This window comes from Aulonocara stuartgranti (genome assembly GCF_965226115.1).
Source record: "Aulonocara stuartgranti genome assembly, chromosome: 10".
Lineage (NCBI taxonomy): Eukaryota > Metazoa > Chordata > Actinopteri > Cichliformes > Cichlidae > Aulonocara > Aulonocara stuartgranti.
Window position 1 is genome coordinate 224458 of NC_138946.1, and position 12093 is coordinate 236550.

The 12093-nt window shown below is 40.9% G+C and overlaps 1 long non-coding RNA gene across 2 annotated transcripts; it reads right to left on the reverse strand.

Annotated features, from left to right (window-relative positions):
• Positions 1 to 6812: 6812 nt before the first annotated feature.
• Positions 6813 to 10335, reverse strand: LOC309716104. 2 transcript variants are annotated; one of them, XR_014279365.1, is made up of 4 exons: positions 10195 to 10335; positions 8971 to 10111; positions 7747 to 8887; positions 6813 to 7663 (listed from the first exon to the last, which is right to left on the reverse strand). It is a non-coding gene; the product is annotated as an uncharacterized lncRNA (long non-coding RNA). The 2 variants fall into 2 exon arrangements; XR_014279366.1 differs by lacking the exon at positions 10195 to 10335 and having other exon boundaries at positions 8971 to 10164.
• Positions 10336 to 12093: the final 1758 nt, after the last annotated feature.

The window sequence follows — 12093 nt, forward strand, 5'->3', positions numbered from 1 at the left end:
CCCTCCTCGTGCAGGGGGGAGCTTCATTTTCCCTAACCCTTACCAGCCAGTGCCTGCTGTGTACCCGCTGGTTCACCAGATTGACCAAGGCCTACTGCCAAGGCCACTTACGGGCCCTGTTTGGTTGCCCCCCACCCTCAATTACCTCTGACCCCAAATCTGGACCCAAAATTTAACCCCTATGCCAATTCGGCCCTAATTAAACTATCCCCACCCCAGGATCCTATCCTAACCCTAACCAGCCACAATCCTGGCCCTAATCCTAGCCCCATCCATGGTGCAGCCCTAACCTTAACCTCAATGGACAGAACCCCAAGTAAAATTAAGGCCAAGACGCAAAGAAATAAACACAAATGACGGCCAGGTAGGAAATTAGGAAGGGAGGGTATGTAAACCAAAGGAAAGGAAGCAGGAATTAGGAGCAAAAGGAAACAGAAGGCAAAGCAAGGGTAGGAAAGGAGAAAGGAAAGGAAAAGGATAGGGTTAAGCCAAAGAAAGTAGAGTACAAAAACTAAAAAGAAAACCCAAAAAGGAAAAACACAAAGCACCGTAGGGAGGAGTCAAAAAAGCCTATAAAAGGAGGGGCAGAGAGGAGTCTCCTTTATTTGAATTTGGCCACCGATGCATGAGCATAGCCTGAAGAAGGCACAATCCAGCCGAAAGCTAGCGCAAGCCATGCATCACTAATAAAAATGTTTTGTTTGTTATTTTAGTTTGTTATTTTAGTTTGTTATTTTTGGGGAGGTTTATTTAAATTTTATTCATTTTCATGTTTACTTATGGCCTAAAAAACTAATTTGAAACCTAAAATTTGGAATTCATGAAAAACAACACGGAGACTGAAATTCATTGGAAAAATATAAATTTTATTAAAAGCACAATTAAAAACCAGTTGATTGAAAACTAAAAGCATAGTAAAAAATTTAAAAACCTGTAAGAAAAGCATATTAATGCAATTGGATTAAAAACAACAATAATAAAAATACGGTACTTACCTGGAAGCCTAAATAAGGAAGGTACTTACCTGATTCGGAACCGGAGAGTAACGGACACGGAAGACGGAGTGGCAGACGTAGTGGGTCTTGGGAAGGGACAGTAAAGTATGGCCCGTGCACTGCTCCCGCCCTCCTCGTGCAGGGGGGAGCTTCATTTTCCCTAACCCTTACCAGCCAGTGCCTGCTGTGTACCCGCTGGTTCACCAGATTGACCAAGGCCTACTGCCAAGGCCACTTACGGGCCCTGTTTGGTTGCCCCCCACCCTCAATTACCTCTGACCCCAAATCTGGACCCAAAATTTAACCCCTATGCCAATTCGGCCCTAATTAAACTATCCCCACCCCAGGATCCTATCCTAACCCTAACCAGCCACAATCCTGGCCCTAATCCTAGCCCCATCCATGGTGCAGCCCTAACCTTAACCTCAATGGACAGAACCCCAAGTAAAATTAAGGCCAAGACACAAAGAAATAAACACAAATGACGGCCAGGTAGGAAATTAGGAAGGGAGGGTATGTAAACCAAAGGAAAGGAAGCAGGAATTAGGAGCAAAAGGAAACAGAAGGCAAAGCAAGGGTAGGAAAGGAGAAAGGAAAGGAAAAGGATAGGGTTAAGCCAAAGAAAGTAGAGTACAAAAACTAAAAAGAAAACCCAAAAAGGAAAAACACAAAGCACCGTAGGGAGGAGTCAAAAAAGCCTATAAAAGGAGGGGCAGAGAGGAGTCTCCTTTATTTGAATTTGGCCACCGATGCATGAGCATAGCCTGAAGAAGGCACAATCCAGCCGAAAGCTAGCGCAAGCCATGCATCACTAATAAAAATGTTTTGTTTGTTATTTTAGTTTGTTATTTTAGTTTGTTATTTTTGGGGAGGTTTATTTAAATTTTATTCATTTTCATGTTTACTTATGGCCTAAAAAACTAATTTGAAACCTAAAATTTGGAATTCATGAAAAACAACACGGAGACTGAAATTCATTGGAAAAATATAAATTTTATTAAAAGCACAATTAAAAACCAGTTGATTGAAAACTAAAAGCATAGTAAAAAATTTAAAAACCTGTAAGAAAAGCATATTAATGCAATTGGATTAAAAACAACAATAATAAAAATACGGTACTTACCTGGAAGCCTAAATAAGGAAGGTACTTACCTGATTCGGAACCGGAGAGTAACGGACACGGAAGACGGAGTGGCAGACGTAGTGGGTCTTGGGAAGGGACAGTAAAGTATGGCCCGTGCACTGCTCCCGCCCTCCTCGTGCAGGGGGGAGCTTCATTTTCCCTAACCCTTACCAGCCAGTGCCTGCTGTGTACCCGCTGGTTCACCAGATTGACCAAGGCCTACTGCCAAGGCCACTTACGGGCCCTGTTTGGTTGCCCCCCACCCTCAATTACCTCTGACCCCAAATCTGGACCCAAAATTTAACCCCTATGCCAATTCGGCCCTAATTAAACTATCCCCACCCCAGGATCCTATCCTAACCCTAACCAGCCACAATCCTGGCCCTAATCCTAGCCCCATCCATGGTGCAGCCCTAACCTTAACCTCAATGGACAGAACCCCAAGTAAAATTAAGGCCAAGACACAAAGAAATAAACACAAATGACGGCCAGGTAGGAAATTAGGAAGGGAGGGTATGTAAACCAAAGGAAAGGAAGCAGGAATTAGGAGCAAAAGGAAACAGAAGGCAAAGCAAGGGTAGGAAAGGAGAAAGGAAAGGAAAAGGATAGGGTTAAGCCAAAGAAAGTAGAGTACAAAAACTAAAAAGAAAACCCAAAAAGGAAAAACACAAAGCACCGTAGGGAGGAGTCAAAAAAGCCTATAAAAGGAGGGGCAGAGAGGAGTCTCCTTTATTTGAATTTGGCCACCGATGCATGAGCATAGCCTGAAGAAGGCACAATCCAGCCGAAAGCTAGCGCAAGCCATGCATCACTAATAAAAATGTTTTGTTTGTTATTTTAGTTTGTTATTTTAGTTTGTTATTTTTGGGGAGGTTTATTTAAATTTTATTCATTTTCATGTTTACTTATGGCCTAAAAAACTAATTTGAAACCTAAAATTTGGAATTCATGAAAAACAACACGGAGACTGAAATTCATTGGAAAAATATAAATTTTATTAAAAGCACAATTAAAAACCAGTTGATTGAAAACTAAAAGCATAGTAAAAAATTTAAAAACCTGTAAGAAAAGCATATTAATGCAATTGGATTAAAAACAACAATAATAAAAATACGGTACTTACCTGGAAGCCTAAATAAGGAAGGTACTTACCTGATTCGGAACCGGAGAGTAACGGACACGGAAGACGGAGTGGCAGACGTAGTGGGTCTTGGGAAGGGACAGTAAAGTATGGCCCGTGCACTGCTCCCGCCCTCCTCGTGCAGGGGGGAGCTTCATTTTCCCTAACCCTTACCAGCCAGTGCCTGCTGTGTACCCGCTGGTTCACCAGATTGACCAAGGCCTACTGCCAAGGCCACTTACGGGCCCTGTTTGGTTGCCCCCCACCCTCAATTACCTCTGACCCCAAATCTGGACCCAAAATTTAACCCCTATGCCAATTCGGCCCTAATTAAACTATCCCCACCCCAGGATCCTATCCTAACCCTAACCAGCCACAATCCTGGCCCTAATCCTAGCCCCATCCATGGTGCAGCCCTAACCTTAACCTCAATGGACAGAACCCCAAGTAAAATTAAGGCCAAGACACAAAGAAATAAACACAAATGACGGCCAGGTAGGAAATTAGGAAGGGAGGGTATGTAAACCAAAGGAAAGGAAGCAGGAATTAGGAGCAAAAGGAAACAGAAGGCAAAGCAAGGGTAGGAAAGGAGAAAGGAAAGGAAAAGGATAGGGTTAAGCCAAAGAAAGTAGAGTACAAAAACTAAAAAGAAAACCCAAAAAGGAAAAACACAAAGCACCGTAGGGAGGAGTCAAAAAAGCCTATAAAAGGAGGGGCAGAGAGGAGTCTCCTTTATTTGAATTTGGCCACCGATGCATGAGCATAGCCTGAAGAAGGCACAATCCAGCCGAAAGCTAGCGCAAGCCATGCATCACTAATAAAAATGTTTTGTTTGTTATTTTAGTTTGTTATTTTAGTTTGTTATTTTTGGGGAGGTTTATTTAAATTTTATTCATTTTCATGTTTACTTATGGCCTAAAAAACTAATTTGAAACCTAAAATTTGGAATTCATGAAAAACAACACGGAGACTGAAATTCATTGGAAAAATATAAATTTTATTAAAAGCACAATTAAAAACCAGTTGATTGAAAACTAAAAGCATAGTAAAAAATTTAAAAACCTGTAAGAAAAGCATATTAATGCAATTGGATTAAAAACAACAATAATAAAAATACGGTACTTACCTGGAAGCCTAAATAAGGAAGGTACTTACCTGATTCGGAACCGGAGAGTAACGGACACGGAAGACGGAGTGGCAGACGTAGTGGGTCTTGGGAAGGGACAGTAAAGTATGGCCCGTGCACTGCTCCCGCCCTCCTCGTGCAGGGGGGAGCTTCATTTTCCCTAACCCTTACCAGCCAGTGCCTGCTGTGTACCCGCTGGTTCACCAGATTGACCAAGGCCTACTGCCAAGGCCACTTACGGGCCCTGTTTGGTTGCCCCCCACCCTCAATTACCTCTGACCCCAAATCTGGACCCAAAATTTAACCCCTATGCCAATTCGGCCCTAATTAAACTATCCCCACCCCAGGATCCTATCCTAACCCTAACCAGCCACAATCCTGGCCCTAATCCTAGCCCCATCCATGGTGCAGCCCTAACCTTAACCTCAATGGACAGAACCCCAAGTAAAATTAAGGCCAAGACACAAAGAAATAAACACAAATGACGGCCAGGTAGGAAATTAGGAAGGGAGGGTATGTAAACCAAAGGAAAGGAAGCAGGAATTAGGAGCAAAAGGAAACAGAAGGCAAAGCAAGGGTAGGAAAGGAGAAAGGAAAGGAAAAGGATAGGGTTAAGCCAAAGAAAGTAGAGTACAAAAACTAAAAAGAAAACCCAAAAAGGAAAAACACAAAGCACCGTAGGGAGGAGTCAAAAAAGCCTATAAAAGGAGGGGCAGAGAGGAGTCTCCTTTATTTGAATTTGGCCACCGATGCATGAGCATAGCCTGAAGAAGGCACAATCCAGCCGAAAGCTAGCGCAAGCCATGCATCACTAATAAAAATGTTTTGTTTGTTATTTTAGTTTGTTATTTTAGTTTGTTATTTTTGGGGAGGTTTATTTAAATTTTATTCATTTTCATGTTTACTTATGGCCTAAAAAACTAATTTGAAACCTAAAATTTGGAATTCATGAAAAACAACACGGAGACTGAAATTCATTGGAAAAATATAAATTTTATTAAAAGCACAATTAAAAACCAGTTGATTGAAAACTAAAAGCATAGTAAAAAATTTAAAAACCTGTAAGAAAAGCATATTAATGCAATTGGATTAAAAACAACAATAATAAAAATACGGTACTTACCTGGAAGCCTAAATAAGGAAGGTACTTACCTGATTCGGAACCGGAGAGTAACGGACACGGAAGACGGAGTGGCAGACGTAGTGGGTCTTGGGAAGGGACAGTAAAGTATGGCCCGTGCACTGCTCCCGCCCTCCTCGTGCAGGGGGGAGCTTCATTTTCCCTAACCCTAACCCTAACCCCCTAACCCTAACCCCTAACCCTAACCCTAACCCTAACCACTCCATTAATCTGGCCCTAACCCTAACCTAATTAACCAAAACCCTTAAAAAATGAGCCCCAACCCATATTCTGGCCCTAACCCTAACCACTCCATTAATCTGGCCCTAACCCTAACCTAATTGACCTTAATCTGGCCCCAACCCTATTCCTTACTTTAGCCCCAACCCACGTGACAAACCCTAACCACTTGATGTTCTGGCCTTAACCCTAATTAGTTGGGTTCATAATTCATAATTAAATATTTTTTGATTTGGCCCTAACCCTAATTACTGGATAAAAATTACTTACAATTAATTAAAAACACTCAATTCATGACTTACAAAAAAATACTACATACACAATAATAAAAAAATACAGTAGACGTGGTTAAATGTGGTTAAAAAATTGTTTCTACGATTATAAATTATTTACATGGTTAAAAAATTAAAATCTTTCTAAAAATATGTTTTTGCCAGTGAGGAGTGATTAAAAACTACATTTGTAAAAATTCTATTCGAAAAATTAAAAGCGAAAAGGTAAAAACACTAATCTGGCTTTCTAAAACTAAATTCAAACTGAAAAAAAGTGGGAGGGTATAAATAGAAGGGGATGGCACTTGCTGCTCATTTCATTCCAAACCATCGGACAGAGCAGACCTCTGAGAGCAAGCCTGTTTCCCATTTATTTTTGTGTGTGCCTGGCCTGAAGAAGACCTTCACAGGTCGAAACGTTGCCACATAGGCACACAAATTCATTTCTTTGGCCTATTACAATTTGATTTCTTTTTTCTTTAATAACTAAAAGGTTTTTTTCAAAACCAATTCATTTTTTTATTTTATTTCTTTAAAAAATTTAGGTTAAAAATTACATTTTAAGTTAAAGCTTTAAAAATTTACTTTAAAAATTTATTTTACACTTTGGTAGGAAAACCAATTAAAAAAAACACTCGCCTCCATCCAACTCACCATGGTTGGATGGACTTCTGACTGGACCCTGGTGCGCCATGGCGGACGCCGTGGACAATCCAAGGTCCAGGCCCCTTACCGAGGGATGGCCCGTGCACCGCCCGCCTCCAATTGGAGGAGGGGCCCAAACACTCATCCTAACCCTAACCCCTAACCCTAGCCCTATTGTATATACCCCCTGATCTAATCTGGCCCTAAACAATTTGAAATTTTGATCCTTAACTCTACTTCTTTCCTGGAAATTAAATCTTAAACCTTACCCAAGTACTGGATCTGAAGCCCAAGTAATCCTAATCCCAGCTGAAACCTAAAGCCTAACCCAAAGTCACATCTCCTTTCTAAATTTACTCCCCAAGTCGGGTTGAGTCCTCCCCAAGCAGGGTTGAGAGTGTAGTATTAAAGCCAAGTCGGCATTGTAGTAGCCCAAAATTCGGAAGAGAAAGAGGTCAGATGTAGGCCAAAAGGAAGGGTAAAGGGCAGAGGTCAAGAGAAGGGAAGAAAAGGATGATGAAAAAGGAAAAGTAAAAGGGGAAAGAGGAGAAGACTGGAAAGGAAGAAAGAAAGAAAAAAGGAAAAATGAGAGCCAAAAAGTCTGGCAGAATTGGAAAAAAGCAAACAGCTACAAAAAGATATTACAAGAAAGCCAAAGAAAGCCAAGGAGGCGGGATCAGAGGGGAGAGTATAAATAGGAGCCTCAAACCCAGTGCTCTTCAGTATGCCCTCGCCTGAGGAAGAAGAAACAACTTCGAAACGTCGCGACAAGGGCATACTCATTTAATTTTTTCAACTTTACGTTAGTTTGTTATTTTAGTTTGTTATTTTTGGGGGATTTTATTTCATGTTTTAATTCATGTTTTATTGATTTTCCTTAACAACTCAAATTAGAGAGAACTCAAAACAAAATTAAAAACCACACAGAAAACAAATTGGGATTGAAAACACTTTATTGGAAACAAGCCAAAGTAACGGAAAAATTGGGAACCTGCAAAAAAAGAATACCTACCTTTGCAAACCTGTAAAAAAAGAAATATTGGAAACAAGCCAAAGTAACGGAAAATTTGGGAACCTGCAAAAAAAGAATACCTACCTTGCAAACCTGTAAAAAAAGAAATACTTACCTTTCAAATTAAAAATCAATTATGGAGGTAGAGGGATGTGAGGCTGCGGACCATCGGGGTTGATGGCCCGTGCACGCCCTGTTCCTCCTTCGGGAGGGACAGGTTCTTTTCTTCAACCCTAACCAGCCAGTGCCTCGCTCCGGTTGGTCTTTGGGTCTCACTCCTAGTTAAAGCTCAATCTAGCATCTATGCCCTACCCCAGTCATTTTCCCTAACCCTAACCAATTTGTTTATCTCAAATTACCCACCCTAAATTTGGATTTTAGCCCTATTGTATATACCCCCTGATCTAATCTGGCCCTAAACAATTTGAAATTTTGATCCTTAACTCTACTTCTTTCCTGGAAATTAAATCTTAAACCTTACCCAAGTACTGGATCTGAAGCCCAAGTAATCCTAATCCCAGCTGAAACCTAAAGCCTAACCCAAAGTCACATCTCCTTTCTAAATTTACTCCCCAAGTCGGGTTGAGTCCTCCCCAAGCAGGGTTGAGAGTGTAGTATTAAAGCCAAGTCGGCATTGTAGTAGCCCAAAATTCGGAAGAGAAAGAGGTCAGATGTAGGCCAAAAGGAAGGGTAAAGGGCAGAGGTCAAGAGAAGGGAAGAAAAGGATGATGAAAAAGGAAAAGTAAAAGGGGAAAGAGGAGAAGACTGGAAAGGAAGAAAGAAAGAAAAAAGGAAAAATGAGAGCCAAAAAGTCTGGCAGAATTGGAAAAAAGCAAACAGCTACAAAAAGATATTACAAGAAAGCCAAAGAAAGCCAAGGAGGCGGGATCAGAGGGGAGAGTATAAATAGGAGCCTCAAACCCAGTGCTCTTCAGTATGCCCTCGCCTGAGGAAGAAGAAACAACTTCGAAACGTCGCGACAAGGGCATACTCATTTAATTTTTTCAACTTTACGTTAGTTTGTTATTTTAGTTTGTTATTTTTGGGGGATTTTATTTCATGTTTTAATTCATGTTTTATTGATTTTCCTTAACAACTCAAATTAGAGAGAACTCAAAACAAAATTAAAAACCACACAGAAAACAAATTGGGATTGAAAACACTTTATTGGAAACAAGCCAAAGTAACGGAAAAATTGGGAACCTGCAAAAAAAGAATACCTACCTTTGCAAACCTGTAAAAAAAGAAATATTGGAAACAAGCCAAAGTAACGGAAAATTTGGGAACCTGCAAAAAAAGAATACCTACCTTGCAAACCTGTAAAAAAAGAAATACTTACCTTTCAAATTAAAAATCAATTATGGAGGTAGAGGGATGTGAGGCTGCGGACCATCGGGGTTGATGGCCCGTGCACGCCCTGTTCCTCCTTCGGGAGGGACAGGTTCTTTTCTTCAACCCTAACCAGCCAGTGCCTCGCTCCGGTTGGTCTTTGGGTCTCACTCCTAGTTAAAGCTCAATCTAGCATCTATGCCCTACCCCAGTCATTTTCCCTAACCCTAACCAATTTGTTTATCTCAAATTACCCACCCTAAATTTGGATTTTAGCCCTATTGTATATACCCCCTGATCTAATCTGGCCCTAAACAATTTGAAATTTTGATCCTTAACTCTACTTCTTTCCTGGAAATTAAATCTTAAACCTTACCCAAGTACTGGATCTGAAGCCCAAGTAATCCTAATCCCAGCTGAAACCTAAAGCCTAACCCAAAGTCACATCTCCTTTCTAAATTTACTCCCCAAGTCGGGTTGAGTCCTCCCCAAGCAGGGTTGAGAGTGTAGTATTAAAGCCAAGTCGGCATTGTAGTAGCCCAAAATTCGGAAGAGAAAGAGGTCAGATGTAGGCCAAAAGGAAGGGTAAAGGGCAGAGGTCAAGAGAAGGGAAGAAAAGGATGATGAAAAAGGAAAAGTAAAAGGGGAAAGAGGAGAAGACTGGAAAGGAAGAAAGAAAGAAAAAAGGAAAAATGAGAGCCAAAAAGTCTGGCAGAATTGGAAAAAAGCAAACAGCTACAAAAAGATATTACAAGAAAGCCAAAGAAAGCCAAGGAGGCGGGATCAGAGGGGAGAGTATAAATAGGAGCCTCAAACCCAGTGCTCTTCAGTATGCCCTCGCCTGAGGAAGAAGAAACAACTTCGAAACGTCGCGACAAGGGCATACTCATTTAATTTTTTCAACTTTACGTTAGTTTGTTATTTTAGTTTGTTATTTTTGGGGGATTTTATTTCATGTTTTAATTCATGTTTTATTGATTTTCCTTAACAACTCAAATTAGAGAGAACTCAAAACAAAATTAAAAACCACACAGAAAACAAATTGGGATTGAAAACACTTTATTGGAAACAAGCCAAAGTAACGGAAAAATTGGGAACCTGCAAAAAAAGAATACCTACCTTTGCAAACCTGTAAAAAAAGAAATATTGGAAACAAGCCAAAGTAACGGAAAATTTGGGAACCTGCAAAAAAAGAATACCTACCTTGCAAACCTGTAAAAAAAGAAATACTTACCTTTCAAATTAAAAATCAATTATGGAGGTAGAGGGATGTGAGGCTGCGGACCATCGGGGTTGATGGCCCGTGCACGCCCTGTTCCTCCTTCGGGAGGGACAGGTTCTTTTCTTCAACCCCACCCCAGTCGAGTGAGCGTGCACCAGGGGACCCAGACTTCTGCCTGGGACCCCTTTCTTTCCCCAAACCCTTACCAGCCAGGTCCCGGTGGAGTGGGCGATGCCCCTACCCACATCTCCTTCCCTAACCCTAACCTATCCCCCCCTCCCTGTCCCAACCCCAGAAAAAACAGAAAAAAAGCCTAAAAAAATGGAAAAACAAAAACCAGAAAAAGAAGCCTAAATAGAGTGGTTACTAAGGATGGGGGTGCCAGAAAAACAAGATGATAGACAGAGTGGACTAAGGAATAGGGGGTGCCATAAAGAAAAAGGATAGAAAGAAAGCTCCCCAAGTAGGGTTGAGAAGAGAAAAAGAGAGAGAGTAAGAAAGCTCCCCAAGTAGGGTTGAGAGGAAAAGAGAAAAGTCACGTAAAAACAGAAAAAGTGACAGAGAGAAAAATAGAAAAAACTAAGTACAGAAAAAATTAAAAAGCCAAGAAAAAACCTAAGTAAGAAGAAACAGAAATAAAGTAAGACAAAAAAGTCAGAAAGAAAAGCTAAGAAGAGAAAAAGTATAAATAGAGGACAAACCAGTCCCTACCCTCATTGAGCCCAGCCTGATGAAGGCGAAGTAACGCCGAAACGTCGCGACGGGCTCAATAGAACAAGCTAATGGCCACTACTACCCAATGATGGGCAATTTTTTGATCGGGGGGCATCAGTGCCCACCCCAGTCGAGTGAGCGTGCACCAGGGGACCCAGACTTCTGCCTGGGACCCCTTTCTTTCCCCGAACACTTTTCCTCTCCCTAACCCTATTTAACCCCTATGCCAATTCGGCCCTAATTAAACTATCCCCACCCCAGGATCCTATCCTAACCCTAACCAGCCACAATCCTGGCCCTAATCCTAGCCCCATCCATGGTGCAGCCCTAACCTTAACCTCAATGGACAGAACCCAAAGTAAAATTAAGGCCAAGACACAAAGAAATAAACACAAATGACGGCCAGGTAGGAAATTAGGAAAGGAGGGTATGTAAACCAACGGAAAGGAAGCAGGAATTAGGAGCAAAAGGAAACAGAAGGCAAAGCAAGGGTAGGAAAGGAGAAAGGAAAGGAAAAGGATAGGGTTAAGCCAAAGAAAGTAGAGTAAAAAAACTAAAAAGAAAACCCAAAAAGGAAAAACACAAAGCACCGTAGGGAGGAGTCAAAAAAGCCTATAAAAGGAGGGGCAGAGAGGAGTCTCCTTTATTTGAATTTGGCCACCGATGCATGAGCATAGCCTGAAGAAGGCACAATCCAGCCGAAAGCTAGCGCAAGCCATGCATCACTAATAAAAATGTTTTGTTTGTTATTTTAGTTTGTTATTTTAGTTTGTTATTTTTGGGGGAGGTTTATTTAAATTTTATTCATTTTCATGTTTACTTATGGCCTAAAAAACTAATTTGAAACCTAAAATTTGGAACTCATGAAAAACAACACGGAGACTGAAATTCATTGGAAAAATATAAATTTTATTAAAAGCACAATTAAAAACCAGTTGATTGAAAACTAAAAGCATAGTAAAAAATTTAAAAACCTGTAAGAAAAGCATATTAATGCAATTGGATTAAAAACAACAATAATAAAAATACGGTACTTACCTGGAAGCCTAAATAAGGAAGGTACTTACCTGATTCGGAACCGGAGAGTAACGGACACGGAAGACGGAGTGGCAGACGTAGTGGGTCTTGGGAAGGGACAGTAAAGTATGGCCCGTGCACTGCTCCCGCCCTCCTCG